Source organism: Dermacentor andersoni, chromosome 2 (assembly GCF_023375885.2).
Source record: "Dermacentor andersoni chromosome 2, qqDerAnde1_hic_scaffold, whole genome shotgun sequence".
NCBI lineage: Eukaryota > Metazoa > Arthropoda > Arachnida > Ixodida > Ixodidae > Dermacentor > Dermacentor andersoni.
Genome location: NC_092815.1, coordinates 92628458 through 92641602, shown reverse-complemented (window position 1 = coordinate 92641602; position 13145 = coordinate 92628458).

Genomic DNA, 13145 nt, shown 5'->3' with positions numbered 1-13145 from the left:
GAAGCTCCTTCCACTGCGATCACTTCGATTGCGGTGTCAACGGTGGAGGTGTGTGCAAGCGAGATAACGGAGTGTTTTTTCTCGAACGGCGCCTTTTGTTCAGCTTCGTTTGAAATTAACGCCGCCAAGAGAAATTGAAACAACATACGCTTTGTATGTGGATACTTACATTTTACTTTTCAAAACCCAGACGTGAGATCTAGGCTTTATATTAACCGACGGTGGTGTACTACTTCCATAACATATTCTGTCAAAGGCGCGTTTGCTCGTACTACAAAGAAGCTTGGTAATGCATCGGGCCTTAATTTCTTGATGCCGTAATTCTGAAGGATTTTGCTTTCAAATTGGTCTTCGGTGAAGTGATCCTAAGATGAATAAGCTAAGATTTGGTATGGCACAACTTTTTGAGAAATGATACAAGGCACGGAAGAAAATATACGCCGTGACATTTCACATATAATTTCGAAAATAAGAACTGTTGATATGTCAGCCGCCGTGTGCATGGCCATAACAATTTTATCAATGTCAAACGTTGTAAATGGTCTGGGTAATTGCGCGCCCTTTCGTTAGAGGATTCTCTTACCCGACCTATCCGCGTTAAAAATGTTTCAACCAGCTTAGATTTGCACGACATTTATGAACCCAATATAATTTCAGCTGTGTTTAGCGGTTGTCTGCATCCTGATCTATTATGCGCGCAGATATGGCGCACTTAATATATAACTGCCGTTACTGTGTGCAGGCACAGTAACTGCCGACTTTGGTAACAATCCCGCAAATACAAATACATGCACCAGTGCACGCTACATAAAAGTTAGACCTGCATCGCGAGTAGCATGAAGAGCGGGGGCTCAAACGATAAGAACCGCCGTTTTAGTCTCGAGTTCGTCAGCGGAGTCCAACAAAAAAAAATTAATAAAACATCAAAATACGTCTAGCAGTGCGCGTCACTTCAGTATGCAATACGCGTCACTGAACGGCGGGTCGAACTAACATATGAGGCGCAACTTTGGTGTCTGAGCCTAGCAACGGTTTCAGTTATATAACGAAACGAGTGCGCCAAGCAATGTGCGCAACATCATAATTTAGCCTGCCGAACCAGAAGTGTGAACGGCGATGCTCAGACAGCATGCATGAAGCATAGCTTTCGTGGCAGCGAGTGAACGTTCACAACTACAACCGTGCCGAACGTTGTTTAGTTCGAAGAAAGGCTGCAGACGCTCGGGCTTCAAACCAAATCGTACGAAAAAAATACGAGTGACTTCTGATGAACGGCCACTTTCCTCACAAAAACGCGGATTCCGCGCATTTTCAAAGTTTGCCCGGCCGATCCTGTGCAGACAAATATTTCGGCGAGCCGCGTTACTTCTTGCGGATGGACTGACGAAGTCTTTTCCTTTAACCTCCTCGGTTGTTGCACCCATAAACACATCATAGGCTAGGCAACGCCGCAATACGTAAACGGCACCAGCGCTAGAGAAACGCTGCATTCCAAAACTCCGTCGCCAGAAACCAACCGAAGATCGATTTCGATACGCACCCGGGAATGGCGCCGGCGTCTGCTACGGTCCAAAAATGTGTGCGCTAGCACGTGACCACAGCGCTTCGACCAATAGGAGGGCCGACTCTCGGGAGGTGTGGTAGGCGAGAGAGAAAGCGGCAAAGTTCAGATCAAGTCGTTACTTTTCTATTCAGGGGTTTTACACCACCTAGTGTTCCTGTATATGCTCCCTGCGGGAGCATATACAGGAACACTACGCCTACTTACATCCACCAAAGCCCCTTAAACTTCCTAAAGTAGCGACACTATCCTCCTCCTCGTTTCTCCTTTCTTTCATGCTCCCTCCTCATCCGTGGCGCCGCCTACACTGCTCGAGCGTAGCAACGGCGCCAACACGCGCTCGTCGCCACTCCGTAGACGCTTCTCGAGCAAAACTGGCGCTGATGCACCGCCATTGGCACGGCGCGAGGGACCGTGTAGAGCGCGCGAGGAGGAGGCGGAATTCGAAACGCTTGTCGCTACTTTACGAAATTTAAGGGGTTTTATACGAATGAATGGATGGATGTTATGTGCGTCCCCTTTGGAACGGGGCGGTGGGCGGTGGATCCTAGCGGCAGCAGCCGACATTCATTGCGTACGAGTATAGTGTACTCATAGAGTTTCATATTAGTATTTATTTAGAAACTCTATGAGTGTACTAGAATAGTATGACTATAGTACGAGTATGACTACAGTAAGGATGACCGCGGTCGGCACACTAGCCAGCATGCCAGAGAGAGAGAGAGACAAAAGGGAAGGAAAGACAGGGAGGTTAGCCAGTGTAAATACCGGCTGGCTACCCTGTGCTGGGGAAAGGGGTAAAGGGAATAAAAGGAGAAGGAAGAGAGAAGAAAAAAAAAAAACAAGAAAAATGCCCACAGTAACGCGATGTCTGGACCAGCGTCCTAGAACTTTCTCTTCTGTGAAGGGGCGATTGTCCAGTTTTTCGAGCACGGTCACGAGCACTTTTCTTTGCAAATTGTAACGTGGACAGTCACAGAGGAGGTGCGCGATCGTCTCTTCGCAGCCGCAGGTGTCGCAAGCAGGGCTGTCGGCCATTCCAATACGGAAGGAGTAGGAGTTCGTGAATGCCACGCCGAGCCATAGGCGGCACAGAAGTGTTGCTTCCGCTCGTGGCAACCCTGGTGGAAGACGGAGTTGCAAACTTGGATCCAATCTGTGAAGACGTGTGTTCGTGAATTCGCTGGTGTTCCACAGAGTTAGCGTAAGCTCGCGTGCGAGGGAGCGAAGACTTGTGGCTGCATCTGTTCTTGACAGCGGTATGGGTACAATCTGGGCACCATCATGAGCCGACCGGGCAGCGTCATCCGCACTGTCATTTCCCGAAATTCCGCAGTGACCCGGTATCCACTGGTAGATGATGTTGTGTCCCTTGTCGATTGCGTAATGGTGGAGTAGTCGGATGTCTGCGACTAATTGTACATTTGGTCCGTGGTTGAAAGGGGACAGCAGACACTGAAGAGCTGCCTTTGAGTCACATAAGATGGACCATGAATGTGATGATTTATGAACAATAAACTCCAGAGCAGCACGGATAGCTGCGAGTTCTGCAGCCGTCGATGACGTAATGTGAGATGTCTTGAACTTGAGGGTGACAAACTCTGCGGGAATCACCACGGCTCCAGCTGAACTATTAGAGGAGGCGGAACCGTCCGTGTAAACGTGGATGCGTCCTCTGTGCTTTTCATGTAGCACTAAAAGCACGGTTTGTTTGAGGGCGAAAGTTGACATCTCCGTTTTCTTTTTGATACCGGGAATAACAAGAAGAACCTGGAGTGGATGGAGGCACCACAGCGGTTGAGATGGTCGTGCTGCAGGCGTGAAGTTTGACGGTAAAGTTCCATGGTTGCCGGCAATAATCTTGCTAAACGCTGAACGAGGTCGAGCGGCAGGAAGGGAGGCGAGATGATGCGATGGAAGTCGGGCGAAGTGCCTGATATGCATCCTTAAAGTGTCGACTTGAAGATACGTGTTGATGGGGTGGTCATGCGCGATGGCTATTGTTGCTGCCGTGGACGCACATCTGGGAAGACCTAGGCAAATTCGCAGAGCTTGAGCTTGTACAGATAGATTGGAGGGCACGGAGGTTGGTCTTGCCGGTCCCACCCAGTACAGGTAAGCTATAGCGCAGGAGAACGAGGAACAGTGCGTTATAGAGTTGGAGCATTGCACTCACAGACGCACCCCATGACTTTCCTGCAAGAAATCTGAGCACGTCTGTTATCATCACTAGTTTCCTTTTTAGGTAAGAGACGTGAGGACTCCAGGAGAGGTTTCGATCTATTATTACTCCTAGAAAACGGTGCGTCTTCTCGTAGGCAATTGGCTGTCCATTAATTCTAACAACGTATTCCAGTATATTCTAGGCACTATAGCCAGGGCGAATTGGAGTCTTTGCTCCTGTTTTTTGGGGGACTGTATGCGAAGTCAACCAATGCCTCCTTTACTAGATGCCTGCCGCGTTGTCCGGTAAACTCGGTTCTATGCCCTTTCCCTTTTCTCGTCTCGATGGATGGATGGATGGATGATTGAGGCTCAACCCTTTGAATTGGGCGGCGGCGGCGCGCGCCACCTAGCCTTGAATGGTACTATATGCATGCATACCTATGTATTTACTCCTTTACCTTTGCGTTGATATTATCCACCAATCAGATAGCCTCCGTTTAGTTATTTCTACCTGTTCAAAGTCTATTTTACTTTCACTGTCTTTAAAACCCAAAGCTTTGAATAGTTCCCCGTTACATTCAACTGCAGGGTGAAGTTGTTTACAAGCAAGTATCAGGTGTTCAGCCGTTTCCTCCTCCTCTCCACACGCCCCGCACAACAAATCTATCTCCTGGTATCTGGCTCGGTACGTTTTAGTCCGCAGTACACCTGTCCTGGCCTCAAACAACAATGAGCTTCCCTTAGAGTTATCATAAATATTTCCTTTGGCTATTTCTTGCTTAAACGTCCTGTATGCCTCTAATGCTGATTTGGTTTGCATCTGTTTTCCACATACCCCTCTCTGTCTCCTTAACCTCTTTCTTGACGGATGATTCCTTACCTGTCCCCCCGCTGCTGCACAAGTATTTGCTTGTCAATTTTCTAGTTCACTTCCTCCACCTTGTGTCAACATTCCTCGTGTATAAGTAACTGAAAACCTTCCTAGCCCACCGCATTTCCCCCATTTTTCTCAATCGCTCCTCAAATGCTACCTTGCTACTAGCCTCTCTGCCCTCGAAAGAAGACTATCCCAGATCCCCCTGCACCCCAAGATTTGGTGCCTTGCCATGTGCGCCCAGAGCGAGCCTACCCACACCACGTTGCCTAGTTTCCAACTGTTGCCGGGTCTCTGCTCTCATACATAGAACTGCATTGGCAAAAGTCAGGCCCGGAACCATTACCCCCTTCCATATCCCTCGTACTACCTCGTACCTACTGTAGTTCCACAGTGCCCTATTCTTCATAATCGCTGCACTTCTGTTACCTTTAGTTGTCACATATTTTTCGTACTCCGTCAGATACTCAATGCCATTATTTATCCACACCCCAAGGTACTTGTATTTATCGACTATCTCCAGCGTGGCCTCCTGTATCTTATGCTCGCCGCAAATGTTATAATTAAAAATCATGACTGCCGATTTTTCTTTGCTAAACTTCAAGCCTAATATGTCTCCTTCTGTACCACATATGTCTATCAATCCCTGCAGATCTTCTGTATTGTCAGCCATTAATACAATATCATCCGCGTACATAAGTCCTGATAATTACTGTTCAATCAATTTTCCTTGTTTGAAAAATGATAGGTTGTAGCCGAGTCCGCTTTGTTGTATTTTGGCCTCTAAACCTTGTAGGCACAGCATAAACGTCAGAGGTGACAATGGGCACCCCAGCCTAAGCCCCCGCCGAATCATTACAGGCTCCGAAACCTGCTTTTCCCATTGTATAATCACGCGGCTACATTTACATATATCTTTTAAGAAATTGGTTACTCCATCTTGCACTCCTAAAGTTTCCAGAATTCCCCACAAACCCTCTTGAAGTACACTGTCATAGGCTCCCTTGATATCCAAAAAAGCCAACCATAGGGGTCTGTGTTCCTTTTCAGCTATTTCAATGCACTATGTTAGTGAGGACAGATTGTCTTCTAGCCTCCTATGCTTCCGGAAACCATTTTGTAGCTCTCCAAGCACCCCCTCGTTCTCTACCCATGCCTTCAGTCTGTCCTTTATAATCTGCATAACCACCCTGTAAACCACTGACGTCACTGTTATAGGCCGGTAGTTATTTATGTCAGCTTTGTCCCCCTTTCCCTTATATATTGTTACGTGAAGCTGAAGCCGAATACTATTTACAATTTACAGGGAAGCTCACGGAGGCCAAAATGGCGACGCTATATCAAGCCGGCACACACGTCGTCTTCGTCCTCCTCAGTGCAGCCACACTGTGGCGGCTGTTCCGTAGCATCACCCCCGGCTGTAGAAGCACCGTCCCGGTGCTTAATCTACACATCCGCGGTGAAAGGTCTGTGGTATGGTTTTAGTCTTGCCATGTGAACGATGTCACTTGCAGCTGATGATGATGCTGAGAGATTGGCGGGGATGATTTCATATGTGACATCGGTCACTTGTCGTACCACACGGTAAGGGCCAGTGTAGCGCGACAGCAGCTTTTCGGAAAGGTCCACACGTCGAACGGGTGACCAGAGAAGCACCAGAGAACCCCGGAAAAAAGTGCACGTCACGATGGTGTCAGTCATAGAGGCATCTATGATGCTCCTGTGAGGCCTCGAGACGGGTGCGGGCGAGCTGGCGCGCGTGGTCGGCGTGTGCGATCGCGTCGCGGGCGTATTCAGTGGCGGAACGTGTGGCCGAGGGTAGCAGAGTGTCCAAGGGCAACACGGGTTCTCGGCCATATAGGAGATAGAAAGGTGAATAGCCGGCGGTGTCGTGACGCGATGAATTATACGCGAACGTCGCATATGGTAAGTGAAGATCCCAGTCGTGGTGGTCGGTCGCAACGTACTTCGAAAGCATGTCGGTGATGGTCCGGTTGAGGCGCTCCGTGAGGCCGTTGGTCTGTGGGTGGTAGGAGTGCTGAACTTGTGCTTTGTCGAGCAGGAGCGGAGGATGTCCTCGACGACTGCCGACAGAAAGCTGCGACCACGGTCAGTGAGTAATTGGCGCGGAGCACCGTGCACTAAAATGATGTCATAGAGCAGAAAGTCAGCAACGTCAGTAGCGCAACTTGTCGGGAGGACTCTGGTGATTGCGTACCGCGTAGCATAATCGGTAGCGAAGGCGACTCATTTATTTCCGCAGCCCGAGAGAGGAAATGGTCCAAGAAGGTCTAGACCAACACGGAAAAAGGGTTCGGGTGGCATGTCGATTGGCTGGAGACATCCAGCTGGAGGTGTGGAGGGCTTCTTCCGGCGCTGACAGAGCTCACAAGCGGCAACGTAGCGCCGCACGGAGGAGGCGAGACCCGGTCAAGACAATCGACGGCGTGCACGGTCGTATGTGCGCGACACGCCCAAGTGTCCAGCCAAAGGAGCATCGTGAAGTTGCTGGAGGACAGTCGAACGCAGGTGCGATGGAATGACGAGCATAAGGTCAAGGTCGTGTGGATCGAAATTGCGGCGGTATAATGCCCCCTCCTTAAGGAGAAACACCGGAGAGAGGCGTCGCCAGGAGTTGACTCCAGACGGTCGATGAGGGCTCGTAATTAAGGATCGCGCCGTTGCTCGTTGCCGATTTGAAGCAACTGGGACACAGAGAAAACGCAAGCGATGGCGTCCGCATCAGCCGGTTCGTCGACGGGGTAACGGGACAAACAATCGGCATCCTGGTGCAAGCGTCCCGTCTTATATACCACGGAGAAGGTATATTCTTGCAGGCGTAACGCCCAGCGAGCGAGTCGTCCCGTGGGGTCCTTGAGTGTGGATAGCCAGCAGAGAGCGTGGTGATCAGTGATGACACAGAAGGGGCGTCCGTACAAGTATGGACGAAATTTCGCAACAGCCCACACAAGAGCGAGGCACTCTCGCTCTGTGATTGAATAATTGTGCTCGGCGGGTGATAGAAGTCGGCTGGCATAGGCTATAACGCGATCATGTCCACGCTGGCGCTGTGCTAACACTGCTCAAATGCCGTGACCACTGGCATCTGATCGAACTTCCGTTGAGGCAGACGGATTAAAGTGGGCCAAAATTGGAGGCGTGGTAAGGAGAGTAGTCAGCTGCGAAAAAAAATGCGGCATGGTCAGGACCCCAAGAAAAAGGGGCGTCTTTCTTCAAGAGGTCGGTAAGGGGACTTGCGATGGTCGCAAAATCCTTCACGAAGCGTCGGAAATAAGAGCACAGCCCTACGAAACTACGAACGTCCTTGGTAGACTTCGGAACAGGAAAATTCGTAACGGCACGAATTTTGTCCGGATCGGGTCGCACGCCTCTAGCGTCTACGAGGTGTCCAAGGACGGCGATTTGGCGGCGAGTTGACGAGTTCAACTGGAGACCGGCGCGGCGGAACACGTCCAGAATCGCTGAAAGACGGTCTAGATGCGTGAGGAATGTGGGCGAATAAACGATGACGTCGTCCAGATAGCACAAACAGGTGGACCACTTGAACCCCTGAAGGAAAGAGTCCATCATTCGTTCGAAGGTGGCGGGCGCGTTACAGAGACCGAAATACATCACCTTGAACTGATAAAGGCCGTCAGGGGTAACAAATGCAGTCTTCTCTCGGTCCATGTCATCGACGGATATCTGCCAGTAGCCGGACCGTAAGTCGATAGAAGAAAAATAGGTGGCACCGTACAGGCAGTCTAGAGCGTCATCGATACGTGGCAGAGGGTACACGTCCTTTTTTGTGATTTTGTTCAGGTGGCGATAATCTACACAAAAGCGCCAAGTTCCATCCTTCTTTTTGACAAGTACGACGGGAGATGCCCAGGGACTACAGGAAGGCTCGATAATGTCCTTTGCAAGCATCTCTTTGACTTCCTGTTGGATAACAGCTCGTTCCGACGCAGAAACACGATATGGACGTCAGTGAATAGGGTTCGCATCGCCAGTATTTATGCGATGGGTCACGACGGACGTTTGACCTAAGGGTCTATTGTCAAAGTCAAAAATGTCGCGATAGCCTTCAAGAACGCGGCAAAGAGCTTCAGCTTGAGCAGGTGTAAGGTCCGAGGAAACCATCTTCTTAATGTCGACGTCAGTACCGTGCGATGACGTCAAGGTATGGGCTGAGCTGTAACGATCTTCCACTGCAAATGGCTCGACCTCATCATCCTGCAAAGCGCTAATTATAGCCAAGGAGATCCCCTGAGGCAGAACTTGCGCGGTTAGCGCGAAATTGACAAGTGGAAGACAGGTGCGGTTGCCAGTAATTTTCAGCACAGTGTGCGGCATGGTAACACCATGTGTAAGCATAACGGCCGGAATTGGTGCGGCCACGTAATTGCCGTCAGGTACAGCTGGTGAAGACAACAAGTCGACGTGTGTCACAGAGTGAGGCGGTAGGCGAATAAAATCCATGCAGCTCAGATGGCTTGGAGGCGGGTCCACAGGGTCGGCAAGAAGAGGCAAGTCAAGGCGAAGTGAGCCGCACGAACAGTCAATGAGGGCAGAATGATTGGCAAGAAAATCCAGACCGAGAGTGAGTTCGTGAGAGCAATGCTCGATGACAGTGAAGAGAACGACGGTGTGTCTCTCAGCAATGGTGAGCCGGGCAGAACACATGCCAACAATAGCGACAGTCCCTCCGTCGGCGACTTGTACAACTCGGTTCGGGGCAGGCGTCAGAACTTTCTTGAGCCGACGGCGAAGAGCAGCACTCATAATGGACACATGCGCCCCGGTGTCAATCAACGCGCACACAGGAACATTGTCGACGAGAACGTCCAAAAGATTCTTGTTCGTGGGTAAGGTGAAGCGAGGATTTCGTGCCAATGTCGTCAATGCAGCTTCACCTCCAGAAGCTGCACTGTCTAGTTTTCCGGTCGGGGGTGCGGCGAGTAGGTCGGAGAAGGAGCACGGCGTGACGGAGGCGAGCGAGATTGGTGGCGGGAGGGAGAAGGCGAGCGGGAGTAGCGGGGTCGTGTCAAATGTGTCGCAGGGTCAGATGATGAAGCGGGCATAGAAGGGGCGAAGGAAAAGGATGCGCTATAGGGGCGAGGGGGGTAATCAGGATAATAGCACGTCGGAGAAGTCCAGCGGCTGCGGCAGTGGCGAGCGACATGTCCAATGCGTCGGCAGTTAAAACAGATCGGCTTGTCGTCCACGGTTCGCCATTCAGAGGGGTTGCGCTGTCCATAAGAGGAGTAAGAAGAGCGCGGTGGGGACGTGCGTGGAGACAAAGGTTCCGAGCGTACGGAACGAATAAATTGCAGACCGACGTTGGACAACTCTTGACGGACGACGGCCTGGATCAAGGAGATTGTCACCGGAGAATGATCAGGTAACGGGAATGAAGGGGCCGCCGGTTGTGCCGCTTCGACCTCACGACGAATGATGCGGGTCAAGTTATCACATCGCGACGGCTGATGGAAGAGGTCGTCACAGGATGACGTAGCAGCTTTGTTGGGAAGTCGCGTGATGTGCTGGGATACCCGGCGGCTTTTAGCATGCTCGAGACGGCGGCACTCCTTGAGGGTGGTATCGATGCTGGTGACGTTCGTAAACACCAGTAAATTGAAGGCGTCGTCAACAATGCCTTTGAGAACGTGATTAACCTTCTCGTCCTCAGACATGGTCGGGTCAGCCTTGGCACAAAGGGCCAAGACGTCGAGAATGTACAACACGTAGGACTCGGTCGACGTCTGTACACGTCTCGCAAGGGCTTTTTTGGCATTGGCTTGGCGACCGAACGGATTGCCAAAAAGGTCGCGGAGCTTCTCTTTGATTGGAGATCCCAGCTCGAAATATGTCCTCTTCGTGACTCTGGAACCATGCAAGTGGAGCTCCGTCGAGGTAGAAAAGAAGGTTCGCAAGCATAATAGTCGGATCCCACCTGTGACTGGTGCTGACACGTTCGTATAAGCGGAGCCAGTCGTCAACATCAGGACTGCCGACTCCGTTGAAAACACTAGGATCCCGAGGTGGGGAAACGGCGACGTAAGTCGGGGCTGCAGGCGGAGACGCTTGCGTAGATGAAGTGCCGCCAGCAGGAGCCGAAGTTGCATTGTCGCCGTTGCGACCGCTGCGAAGCTCCATGACGGGTACGGGGAACGTCCACCTCCACCAAATTAATGTTACGTGAAGCTGAAGCCGAATACTATTTACAATTTATTTACAGGGAAGCTCACGGAGGCCAAAATGGCGACGCTATATCAAGCCGGCACACACGTCGTCCTCGTCCTCCTCAGTGCAGCCACACTGTGGCGGCTGTTCCGTAGCAATATCATTCTCATCCTACTTAGCCTCCATTAATCAGGTACTTTACCATCCATTAGCATTTTGCTCACCACCTCCCTTAACGCTTTCTTAGATTTCGGGCCCAATTTCTTTATTAACATAATTGGAATACCATCGGGGCCTTCCGATGTGCTACTTGGTACCCTCTTCTCGGCCCTTTTCCACTCTCTTTGTCCAAGTGAAAGCAGTGGATTGACCGGGCTATCCCTCTACGACATACTGCATGTACCATTTCTCTGTTCTGTAAAATTTTCCCTCATCATGGTTCCTATATGCTCCATTGCCTCCTCTCCTTCTAACCGAGTACCTTGAGCTGTTACTATATACCTCTGCTCTATGTCCTATTACCCAAGGAGTTCAGATGTTGCCAGAATTTCCTAGCTGCTTGTTTATCTTTTTTATTGATTATTTATGACAGCCATTGGGACCCTTTCGTCTTGATTTTCTCGTTGATCAAATAGGATGCTTCCCTTCTGCATTTTATGTAGTTTACCCATTTCCTCTCTACTTCTGCTTCGGGTTCTCCCTCACTTTTGGAATACCTGTGCTCCCTGTAGGCTTCCTGATGTTTCTTTATGGCCTTCTTAACCTCTTCATCCCACCAGCTCTTGAGTTTTCGTATCCCTTGCCTTGTTTTCCTGACTCGCGCCTTACCTAGCTCACGCTCAAATAGTCTCGTTAACTTTGGGTAAGTCCAATCAGTTTCAGTACCCTATGATATTTTCTCTTCAATTTGTTTGGCCGCTATTTCCACTTGGTCTTGTGAGTAAAAAATCACATCTGCCATTTCCTCATGCGTCGTTCGTGCTTTAGTTTCCCTCTTAAAACTCAACTTGATACGTTTGTGGTCGCTACCTATATTTCTGGAGCCCTGTTCATCTATAATCATGGCTCCTAATCTATCGTACATCCTATGTGACATTAACGCATAATCTATTGTCGAGTGTCGACCCCCTACCTCCCATGTTATGATCCGGTCACATTTTTCAGTATAGTTACAGACAACTAAGTTATGCCTCTCACACATATCCAGCAACATGTTACCTGTGGAGTCTGTGCACCCATCCATATCTTCAACATGCGCATTCATGTCTCCTAATGCAATTATCTCACATCCTTTTCCTAGCTCATTGACATCCGCTGCTATACAGTGCAACATTTTTTTTCCTCTTTAGCATATGATCCTGTCCAAAGGTATACAGAGCCTAGAAGTGTTTTCGCCCCTGCTACTTTTCCTTTTAGCCATAAATTCTCCTTGCATTCCTGTTCGACCCTTTGCCAATTTGTATTTTTATGAATGAGTGCTCCAATTCCCCCGCCGTTTCTGCTACCCTGCACTCTGTTGCAGTATTCCCATGCATAATCAGGGTTACAGGGCAGTTGTTCCATGTCCCTAAGATGTGTCTCTACAAACCCATAAACCATTAAGTTCTCCTGCCTTAGTTGCTCTTAGATTTCCTCCCATTTTAGCCTATTTCTGCCACCTTGCATGTTAATGAACCCTATGTCTGACTTAATTTGGCTCTGGAGCTTATTCCTGTCGCCTCTCCTACAGTACCGATGTTTGCTTGTTTGTGACTCCTGCCTCGAATCGTCCACGCCTACACTGGTTCTTTCAGGGCTCTGGGTCCCCCTAAAGAAGCTGTTGCCTGGCGACCCATCCTGCCCCCTATCCTTTTGCCAGTGGCACCACAGTAGTGAATGCCATCCTGCACAAAAGGCCGGCAGCTGGCTCCGTACACGTCCCTGTTGACCTCCATCACGCTGTACCCGAGTCTTGCGCTCAGACTCCTAATGACCCGATTGGCGTCAACCACCCTCCTTTCCACCTGGTAAGACTGGCCCTGGACCTCTGGAATAGTGCATATGGTCACATGCACCCTCCCGGAGGCCTGCCTCCCACTTCGCCTGTAGGGTCTGCCCTACTTTCTGAGTTTTTGCCACCGCTTTGATGTCCTGACCCGACATTCTCCGCTGCCCGCGTCTCAAGTGCATCGAGCCGCCTTTCCAGTTCGGCGCTCCTGTCTTTCTCTTCTTCAAGCTCGGCCACGGTCCTTACTAACAGCGCGGCCTGGGCCGCATCCACCTTGACGAAATTGTCAACTTTCGCCTGGAGTGCTACCCACTTCTCCTGCTCCTTCCTCAGGTCTGCCTTAAGCTCTTCGAACTTAGCCGCCAAATTCC